The sequence below is a fragment of the Nicotiana attenuata genome, unplaced genomic scaffold (assembly GCF_001879085.1).
Source record: "Nicotiana attenuata strain UT unplaced genomic scaffold, NIATTr2, whole genome shotgun sequence".
Lineage (NCBI taxonomy): Eukaryota > Viridiplantae > Streptophyta > Magnoliopsida > Solanales > Solanaceae > Nicotiana > Nicotiana attenuata.
In genome coordinates, this window is record NW_017670839.1 from 31,200 (window position 1) to 43,151 (window position 11,952).

Consider the following 11,952-nt stretch of genomic DNA (forward strand, 5'->3'; position numbering starts at 1 on the left):
GTATGACATTGCATCATTTGCTTCTCCGTGGTTATGGTGATTCACTTTTGGTACTAGACATCAAATTTCATGTGGTTGTTGATTTTGAGCATGGTTGCTGAGGTGTCTCATGTGGACCAGTGTTTGGATAGTGTCGCGCATTGCAGCGAAGTTATGTGGAGGTATGATCCTTCGGGTTAGATTCGTGTGCTCTGGTTCTACCGTATGTGCTGGGTTCTTAATATTGTGTTGGGGTGGTACTGGTGAGCTTGCGGTACAGCTCTCTCATTTGAGTCATTTTCCATGATTTGAGTACATTTGGACTGTTGCTTATTGGTGCGCGGGTTGCATTGATTGTGGCTTTAGATTGTATCGATGTGTCCTATCACTGGAGTAGTCGTGTTGGATGAGAGGAGGTCATTGATATCTAGAATGAATACTATCGGATTCGATTTCAGCATGTTAGAGGGATGATATCGAAATTCAGCTTAGAAATTTACTAAAGTCCTTGCCGAGGGAGAGGGAACTCCATGACTGGTTGATTTGAGGAATAGTTATGATTTCAGTGTGTTTTTTCATCATTGGCAGTATATGAAAGTGTTGGAACGAGGCTTTGTTTGATAAGAGGTTATTACCAGTGTTTGGCTGTGTTGGACAACTGGTGTGATTAGAAGTTATCGCTACGAGTGTTTGAGTTATGCGGTATATCATGTGATTACATCTTGGGTTACAGATATGGTTTGATTCAACTTGTTTGGACTTATAAAGTGTATAGATGTGAGATTATGATCTTATAGATAATTTCGGAAGTGGAAATTTGGTTCTAAGGTTTATGGGCTAGGTTGGATTGCGAAATTTCAGTTATGTTGTGTTATCGGACCTATATGGGATAGGTTGACGTGGGATCACCCCCGGGTATATGCATGGTAAGGTTATACAGTGATTTGATGACTTTTGGAACAACTCTGGGCACGTTCTAGGACGAACGTGTGTTTAAGTGGGGGAGGATGTAGCGACCCGACCGGTCGTTTTGAGCATTTGCACTTCTCTCTCCATTTCTCGCACATGACTAGCCCCGTATGATGTGTTATGACTTATGTATATCGTCGGTTTTGGTTTTCAGGTTGATCGGAACAGATATGGAAGAATGATTCTCAGCTTGAAGCTTTAAATTTGAAAGGTTTGACCAAGTTTTGATTTTTTGGTATTCAAACTTAAATTTGGATTTTTATGATTTGGTTAGCTCTGTTAGGTGATTTTGGACTTGGGAGCGCGTCTGGAATGTGATTTGGAGGCCCGTGGTGGAATTAGGCTTGAATTGGCGAAATTTGAAATTTGGCGACTTTCGGTGAGTAGTGAAAATTTTGATATCGGGGTCGGAATGGAATTTCAAAAGTTGGGGTATGTTTGTGGTATCATTTTGTGACGTGTGTGCAAAATGTGGGGTCATTCGGACAAGGTTTGATAGGTTTCAGCATCGTTTGTGGAATATGGAAATTTAGAAGTCTTAGGCATGAACCTGAGTTTAATTTGGTGTTTTGATGTTGTTTTGAGTGTTCCTAAGGTTCGACTAAGTTCGTATGTTGACATGTGACTTGTTGGTATTATTGGTTGAGGTCCCTAGGGCCTCGAGTGTGTTTCGGATGGTTGACGGATGGGTTTTTGGTGTTTGAGGGCTACTGGTGTGATTTCTGCTGGTGTTTCTGCCCATGCGGAAAGGGAGCCACAGGTGTGAGGCCGCATGTGCGAATTGGGAGCTGCAGATGCGGACGCTGTGCGAGATCGCATGTGGGGATGTCTAAAATGATATTTTGGGCTGAGCACCCTGTTTTTATTGATAGTCCGAGTGGATTGAGAGGTTTATGACTGAGTAAGACCGAGGGCCTGTAATTTTGAGGATATTGAGAGTATAGCACGTGAGTTGTATGTGCAGCATGTGAGTTGTCCGTGCGGATTCTGATATTGATACTATAGCACGTGAGTTGTCCGTACGGATTCTAATATTGATACTATGGCACGTGATTTGTCCGTGCAGCACGTGAGTTGTCCGTGCGGATTATAGCGCTTGGGCTGTAGGAGCCCCTCCGGAGTCTGCACACCCCCAGTGAGCGCGGGTATCCTGAATGAGTGATATGTGATATGCCCAAGGGGCTGTATACGAGTGACTGTGAGGTTTGTCCGAGGGGCTGGTTCAGAGTGATGTTGTGCCCGAGAGGCGATTTATGATCTATGTTGCCCGAGGGGCTGTATATGAGCGATGTTTGCCCGAGGGGATTTTTATGATTTTCATCTCTTTTACTCTCATTTGCTTTGAGCCTCTGTTGAAACTGTTGAAAAATATCTTCAAATGATATTTTACCGAAAACTGGATTTTAAACGAGATGATTTGACTCACATACTGATTTGAAAGCATGCTGTACTTACTAAGATTTCATGATGTGGCTTTTATGCGTTTCCTACTGCTCAGTCTTTATAACCTTATTTACTTACTGAGATGGCGTACTCACATTACTCCCTGCACCTAGTGTGCAGATCCAGGGGTTGGTGGACGTGCTAGCGATTGTTGATTTTTATCCGTCGCGGATCCGTGGAGTTAGCAAGTAGCTGCATGGCGATCGCAGCCTTGCTCTTCTCCCTCCTATATTCCTTTAGATATTATTAGTTATTTTCCAGACTGTATTAGTCTTAGTTTTATCGGAGAGTCCTTAGTAGAAGCTCATGACTAGTTACACCCTGATGTCGGGCTTTTCATTCCGCACTTTGTCATTCAGATTTATCTTATGAAGTTTTATTAATTTAATAGCTTGAAGAAATCCTTATTTTTAAATATCGGGTGGTTTTAGTAAAAGAGTCGGCTTGCCTAGTTCCACGTTAGGCGCTATCACGACACAGTAGATTTGGGTTGTGACAATTGCTAAGTCAACTTCTTTCGAGACCCAAAAAAATGTCAATTTCTTGAACTAACAAGCAAGGAGGTAAATTTGACACTGAACACATGCATGTTTCGAATTCGAAATGAAAATCACAAGTCACAACTAACAAATATTCAAATAAATTGAAGTAACAACTTAAAAGATACAATTGTAACAAGAGTTTAAATTTTACACACTTACCTTGTAAAAGAATTTTAATAGTGAATAAAGGAAGTATGTAAATTACCCTTTAATATATCAAGTGTACTGTTTAGGCCATGTCCTCCTCCACGAGTCTCCAACTCGATCCTAAGTAGTAAAATTTGCTATTTTCTTCGTCCCATTTTAATGATCACTCTAGCTTTTTAAAATCTATTAATAATAATAATAAATACAAGATATAATTACTAAGTTACCGCTATTAAAAGCTTTTTGAAAGCAGTATTAAGAAGAACTACTACTTTAATATTAAGGGAATAGTTAGAAACATTTAACAAATTTAGTCTTGAATTCTTAAGGCGGTAATTATTTTGGGATAATTTTTTTGAGCTAAGCGACAGTTAAAATGGGACGGGAGTAATTTGCCAATCCCAGGAGGGGAATTTGTTATGAACGGCCCACATGACCCAGGCCCAGACTTTAATGTTACACAAGAAGGCCCAAGTACCTTAAGGGATAAAGGGGAACACGTGAATAATAACCAACTCGTGGCGCCAAGGAGAAGCGCACGCTTTAAGAATCTTCCAGTGAAGCTGCGTGATTACCAGCTCCAAGCAGGAAAAGCGTGACTCTAGAAGAGAGCTGAATACATAAAGAAAGATATAGAACAAAGTATAAATAGAAGGCAGAATAGTAGAATAGGCAGGCTGTTGTTAGTACTGATTTCTTCTGTTTCTCATCCCTCTCTCAGATCCTCCTTCTCATTCCCCTTTCTTTTTATCCTTGTAATTTCATTCACTTCTTCGTAATTTCCAGTAGTAGTTGAGTTGCTTGTAATTTCCCAATCTATTCAAGTAATCAAAGGAGTGTTGGTGAATCTGTTTGTTGCATTGGTGCTTTCATTCAACGTCCACTATGCCGGACTCTACACTCAAGTCCTCCGTGGGGTCGTCGGTTTCGCAGGAGCTTGCCGAGATGCGTGCTTCAATGGATTCACACCATCAGGTTCTGATGGATTTGGTTACGCAAATGGCGGAGGTTAGGGTTAGCAATCGCTCACCCGATGTTGACGATTCTAAGGTACGGGCGATTACTGAGGGTGATGGCTCTCGTCACCATGCGAACCACAAACCAGCTCGAGTTGAATTTGGGCAATTCAAAGGTGAGGGTCCAGCCGCATGGGTTTTCCAAGCTGAGCGTTATTTTGATTTCTATGGAATTGAGGCGAATCACCAACTGTCCTTGGCTTCATTCTACTTGGACGGAGAGGCACTTGAGTGGTATCGTTGGCTGTTTTGGATGGGCTAATTTTGCAGCAAAATTGGTCAGTCGATTCAAGGCAAGGCACCTCCTGTGACCGGTGGGTCGGTTGTCTAAATTGCAGCAGACCACCTCCGTTGCTGATTTCCAAGCTCGATTTGAATCAATAGCTAATGAGACAGAGGACCTTACGGAGTCAGTTTTGGTGGAATGTTTCACTTCGGGCCTTAGACCAGATATCCAAACCTCCGTTTTAATTCATCGGCCCAAATCAATGGAAGAAGCTCTTGAGGCGGCTCACTTGCATGAACAGAGAATTGCCTTAGAGAAAGGGCCGGTTTGACCTGCCTTTGCCCGAACCCAGCCTTTACTACCTACATTTTCGTTTATCCCTAACAATCCTATTAACCAAAACTCCAAATCCCTAATGCCCTCTGCCCCACCATATACCCCACACCGTATTCCCGTCAAACGTCTCACTTCGGCGGAGCTTCATAGCCGTCGGGAGCGCGGTTTGTGCTATCATTGTGATGAAAAATACTCTTCCACCCACAAATGCAAAAACCTTCCCCAGCTCTTACTTCTCACCGACGAATTAGATTTTCCACCGCACTTTCCCGAGAGTTACAACTCTGATGAACTGCTCGCCGAAGAAGTGCAATGTCTTGAGATACAGGAGCACTCTGCTATATCCTACCATGCCCTCGCTGGGGGTAATTCCCCCACTAGCCTACGTTTTACAGGCCATATAAATGGCTCACCAGTGTAGGTTCTTAAAGACGATGGCAGTACCCACAACTTCATCCAAATAAGGGTAGTCAAATTCTCGCAACTTTTAGTAGAGCCTATCACGCCCTTCTCAGTGGTGGTTGGTAGCGGGCAACGTTTTCGGTGTGAAGGTGTAGCTCGACAGGTCACCTTGACGGTTCAAGGATGCAATATTGTGGCTGATTTCTATGTGCTACCATTACATGGTTCTGATCTAGTGCTTGGGGTCTCTTGGCTCGCCCCATTAGGACGCGTGGTAACTGACTATGGTGCCCGTATCTTTGAGTTCAATTACAATGGCAATCAGTACTGTTGGAATGGAGAGGGCCCGCCCACGGACGCTCAACCAGTCTAATTACATAGCCTTCGACGGTTGGCTGCCACGGATGATGTTGCCTCCTATTACTGTTTGATTGCCGAAAGCCCGGATTTAGAATCCACAACTTCACCAGCTATGGAGGAATTATTGTCCTCCTTTGCGGATGTGTTTCAGAAGCCGTAGGGACTACCTCCCACTGACCCCAAGACCATGCGATACATTTAAATCCGGGGGCCGGCCCGGTGAATGTGAAGCCATATCGCTATCCTTACTTTCAGAAGCAGGCTATGGAGCAGATGGTAGCGGATATGCTTAAAGAAGGAGTTATACGAGCCAGCACCAGTCCTTTTTCCTCTCCTGTTTTGCTGGTACGCAAAAAGGACGGCACCTGGCGCTTTTGTGTCGACTATAGAGCATTGAACGCCATCACGGTAAGGGATAGGCTTCCTATTCCGACTATTGATGAGTTGTTTGACGAATTGCACGGGGCAATTTTTTTTTTCGAAGTTGGATTTATTGTCTGGTTACCATCAGATTCGTGTCCGCCTTGAAGATGTTGCAAAGACAGCTTTTCGAAATCATACCGGTCATTTTGAGTTCCTCGTGATGCCGTTTGGATTGTCCAATGCTCCTTCTACATTTCAGGCTACCATGAACACTGTTTTCCACCCGTATTTACGCCGTTTTGTGCTGGTCTTCTTTGACGACATACTGGTTTACAGCCATACTTGGGAGGAACATTTGGAGCATTTGGGTAAGGTTTTGCAGCTGCTACGCCAACACCAGTTAGTGGCCCAACGTGCCAAATGCCTTTTCGGACAGACCACTGTGGATTATTTAGGGCACGTCATATCACACGAGGGCTTAACAGTAGATCCAAACAAAATTGCTGCTATTACACAATGGCCTAAGCCTAAGTCAGTGAAGGACGTTCGTAGTTTCTTGGGGCTTGCGGGATATTACCGGCACTTTATCTATTGTTATGCTTCTTTATCTGGACCCCTCACTGACCTACTACGCAAGGATTCCTTTGTCTGGACGAATGCCACGCAAGCTGCTTTTGATACTTTGAAGGATAAGCTTGGCACTACGCCTATATTGGCTTTACCCGACTTTAGCTTGGAATTTCAGTTGGAAACGGATGCCTCAAGGCAAGGTATTGGCGCGATTTTGTCTCAAAAGGGCCATCCAGTAGCATATTTTAGTCAAAAGCTCAGTCCTAGAATGCAAAACGCCTCCACCTACCATCGTGAAATGTTTGCCATTACTCAAGCTGTCAGTAAGTGGCGCCAATACCTACTTGGCAGGAGGTTCACTATTCTAACGGATCAACAATCCTTAAAGAATCTCACTACTCAAAGTATCCAGACACCGGAGCAACGAAAATGGCTTTGTAAGCTGGTGGGGTATGATTTTCGTATATTATATCGTCCGGGCAAACAAAATCAGGCAGCAGACGCCTTGTCTCGCAATACAGAGGCCTCTCTTCTGGCCTTTACTGCTCACACTTATTCCATCGAGCAGGAACTGATACATCTCAACCTCACGCACCCTGAATTGATTGAGATCCAACAGGGGATTCTTGCTAGGGCTGACTTGTCCAACGGATACGTCTTTAGAGATGGGCTGCTATTTTTTCACGGGAGGCTGGTGATACCCAGCGATTCCCCTCTCAGGTAGCGCCTTCTCTTGGAGTTCCATGATACTGCAGTTGGGGGACATGCGGGCATCGCTCGCACCTACCACCGCTTAGCTTCCAACTTCTTTTGGAAGCGAATGCGTAAAGATGTCCAGGTCTATGTTGCAGCTTGTCAAACCTGCCAGCAGATGAAAGATTCCCACCAATTACTGGCTGGCCTTCTCCAGCCCTTGCCTATACCGGACCAGACCTTTGAGGATATTGCCATGGATTTTATTACCTGCTTGCCTAGCTCCTAAGGAAAGGCCACGATTATGACTGTTGTTGATCGGCTGTCCATGTATGGGCACTTTATTCCTTTGCCTTCTACTTTCTCTACTAAGGTTGTAGCTGAAGCTTTTGTGGTTGGGGTTGTTCGTCTACATGGTCCTCCACGCATCATAGTGACTGATCGCGACCCCCGTTTCATTCATTCTTTTTGGCAAGAGTTGAATCGTTTGCAAGGAACGACTCTGGCTACGAGCACTGCATACCATCCCCAAGCCGATGGACAGTCGGAGACCCTTAACAAGTGTGTTGAGCAGTACCTTAGGTGTTTCATCGCTGATAAACCTCATGAGTGGGTTTCTATGGTACCGTGGGCTGAATTTTGGTACAATACCTCTTTTCAATCCGCAGCGGGTATGACTCCTTTTCAAGCATTATATGGCAGGGAACCTCCCACTATCGCTCATTACATTCTTGGTAGCAGTTCCAGTGATCTTGTGGAGAGCTACCTATTGCAACGAGACGAGGTTCTTCTCCTCCTCAAGCAGAATTTGCTGAAGGCACAAGGTAGAATGAAGAATATGGCTGACAAGCACAGAACTGAGGTGTCCTTTGAGGTGGGAGATTGGGTTTTTGTAAAGTTAAAGCCTTATCGACAAGCCTCGGTGCGACTACAGAAGCATCACAAATTTGGGCATCGTTTCTTTGGACCCTTTCGTATCCTCAAGCGAATTGGTGAAGTTGCTTATAAACTAGAGCTGCTACCAGATGCCAAAATTCACCCTGTTTTTCACGTCTCTATGTTGCGTCGTTGTATTGGCCAACCTGGCCAGCAGGTCACTCCCTTGCAACTCTCCGATTTGTTCCCGAAAGTGACCACCATGATTTGAACCTTGAGGACAAGGTTCTTTCCGAGGGAGGGAGTATTGTTATGAACGGCCCACATGACCGAGGCCCAGACTTTAATATTACACAAGAAGGCCCAAGTACCTTAAGGGATGAAGGGGAACACGTGAATAATAACCAACTTGTGGCGCCAAGGAGAAGCGCACGCTCTAAGCATCTTCCAGTGAAGCTGCGTGATTACCAGCTCCAAGCAGGAAAAGCGTGACTCTAGAAGAGAGCAGAATACATAAAATAAGATATAGAACAAAGTATAAATAGAAGGCAGAATAGTAGAATAGGCAGGCTGTTGTTAGTACTGATTTCTTCTGTCTCTAATCCCTCTCTCAGATCCTCCTTCTCATCCCCTTCCTTTTTATCCTTGTAATTTCATTCACTTCTTCCTAATTTCCAGTAGTAGTTGAGTTGCTTGTAATTTCCCAATCTATTCAAGTAATCAAAGGAGTGTTGGTGAATCTGTTTGTTGCAGAATTTTTGGTTTCATGTGATTCTTGAACGAATTTTTTAATAGTTCCTCTTTTAATGCAAAGAACATAATGGAAATAGAAGGCGAAACTGTCAAAGCCATTGAGATGATTGGCTATCACTACTTGCAGCTTTATTTATGGAAAGCTTTGAACATTCAATTATTAAATAGTTTGGTCCCGTGGATTACACTTTTACTAAGTATGGAGGAATCTACAAATGCAAACATTTTTATGTACATCACACGGCTGAATATTTGAAGTAAATTTAAGTAACAAATTGCTTTTGTGTTTAACTTTTGCAACATCACGTCGTCTAATCAGTTAAAAGATGATGGCAATATTGTTTACCCTTAAAATAAATAATAATTGAATTTATACGCGATTTTAATGATATGCTAATTAATCTGATATAAGTGATTAATAATATTAGATAAGCAAATGAAAGATATGATAGATAGCCAAACCAACAGTAATATTGAATCTGAGCTCGGTTATGGGCTTAACAACTTATTTGCCTTCGATTCGTACCCAAAATATATATGAAAAGTCATGAACAAGAATCAGAACCTTTGAACAGCTTAGAAACAGAAAAATAAGTTTATATTGCCTTGATAAGCGTGTTACGGTGTGTTTATTGAATAACAGACTTTCCGTTTATATGGTAGAGGAGTTTTACCCTAAGTACAATTCTAAGAAAGGTAAAATTCCTCTTTTTCGCTAATTACCGATCTGCTGCAGATACGGGCTGAGATCTACACAGTGATATCCGGTTAGGTACAGATATCACGGTCCTTTGTTAATCGTGTGCGGTCGTTTAGCAATGCTTTCCGAGGTCTCGGAGCTCGAACCGAGTCCGGGGGCATGGTCTCGATGACTCTGAGGGCAGGTGTTTTGTTCGGGCCTTGATACGGAGGCTCCCAGCTTCGATTTTGATTCCTCATAGTTACGTCTTTGTTTCATTTGCCCTACCGGAAAATCGGGGTGCTCATCAGGGTGCATGCTTATCGAAGCGCTGTCACGCTGTTTACCTCGAAAATACGAGTAACAATTAAACATGTTTGTAATTTTAAAGATACGTGATTTAGTTTAATACAAATTAATAACCATAAAATCAGACGTATAAATTAAAGAAGAAAGTTGAATCAAACCAGTGTTCAAGCCAATCTTGACTTCGAGCTGTAATGGCCTCGAGGTTGGTCAACAAAAACAATAATGTAAAGACAATAAGTTTAAGAGACAATTCTGATGAGTAATGAGCAAGAAAGTAAGAGAGTATATTCTTTTGCTAATGATTGATGATGGTTACAAATAATTGGGGTCCCCTTTATATAGTAGGGGAACCCTAAATAAGGTACATTTCTATTTACAGTAAAGAATCTTATTGGGACAGCTGTCTAACCGCCTAGTACGGATTCGTACTAACTCGTACAAATCTTTTCCAGAATTTACGCTATGATCTTGGGGACGTGGCGGGAATCTTGCTCTTTCTGTTACAAACCCATAGCATCATCATTTCGGGGTTGGTCGTAATCGACTTCGGTTCTCATTGTGTACTTCGATCTTTGAGCCGTATATTCTGTCATCGATCTCGAGCTTGGTCCATCGGGCTTGAACTCGATCCATCCTGAACTCGGTCTTGAGGCAACTCTTCGAGCCCATGAAATTGGGCATACCTGATTTCGACGTATACAGATTGTCCCCGCGTTTCTTAGAGTAAGATGATAAGAAACGATTTGATCCTCGATCCTCCGATGCCTCGGTCATGATGTCAATCTCGTGACGTCAGCGACTTAAGTGATTGAAAGGTCGCATTTGCATAGTTCCCAAGGCCATTAATTGAAGGTGGCTGATGGTCGGCCATTGGCTTCCCCAAACCGTTAAAGCGGCCACTATAAATAGGCCAATTTAACAACTTTTACAATCTTTACTTCTCAAATCTTTCTCAAAATGTCACTATCTTCTTCATATTTCCTAGGTTCATCTTTCCCTCAACTTGTTCTTGCTACAACATCAACTTCTTCTCTTCTTTTGAATTTCTCAACAGTAATGGCCAAAACATCTAAAACCGTTCCTCAGAAAGAAAAAGCCTCCTCATCATCGTGGCTGGCCAGTGGTAGAACGACGGTGCTACCTCGTATTGAGGAATGTATTCCCGGGCCATGCGAGCTATCTTCCGATTTCAAAATCGATAAGCTTGCATCAGTTCCAGGCCGATGTGAGCCCATGTCTCGATACATCTGCTTGATAACTGAAGATGAACTTGAGCAGGTGAAAGAGGATTTTAATTGGGGGATAAGGACGTCGTGATTCCTTCCCCCGAAAAGGACATCACCACCCATGTGGTAGGGTATTAAGCGTGTATACTTACCCTTTCACATTGGGTCCCATAGATCCAATATTGGGTCCTATAGATCCAGTCATTCTTGATTTCTGCTACCAATATCATGTGACGCTTGGCCTAATCTACCCTTCTTTATGGCGCATCGTCTATTTGATCAGGTATTTCTCGGGCCAGGTTGAGGGGATGCTTTTTACCCTCGACCACCTGATTAGGCTATACAGCCATCGCCTTTATCGAGGTGGTCTGATAAAGCTTTAGCGTCGATCATCGTAGTCACTATTCTCCAGCATCGATGAGGACAAGGACCGAGGATGGATGAGTCGGTTTGTCGGAATCAAGACTTCCGACTTAATTCCTGCTGGAAGGATGCCATTTCCCGAGGAATGGAACATGAAACGTAAGTACTAACTTATCGACGATTATTACTGTTCTGCTTTCCTTATTCTTCCTCGATCTATTTCCTTTTTTATGATGCAGCTGCCCCTTGGTTTCCCGGCGCGATTCCGAACCATGCAGGTTGGGTTTGACAACTGCCTTCCACTTCTTCACATGAAGATGTAGTTGGTGTGATCTAGCCAAAGGTCGGTGGGAAGCTAAAAACCATGGTGAGCTCCCTTTTTTATATATTGGTGTTTTTTGTAGAATACTTACTTTGCCCTTACGCAGGCCTCGGAGATGCTGTTGCTATAAGGCTTCCCCCGCCCGGTGAAAAGGAAATACCGAAGCCAACCAAGGAGAAGAAAAGGAAAAGGGCTTCGCCAGCAAATTCCCCGAAGCCCAAGAAAAATAGAGCTCAAAAGTCTAGGGACGATCCCGTAGCCTTATCTACGGAAGCAGTTCAACACCTTCGGGATGATGAGGAAGAGGGAGAGGACGATGACTGTTTACTAGTAGCTCGGAAGAGGGGGAGCACCGAAGCTTTGAAGGTTGCTGAGCGA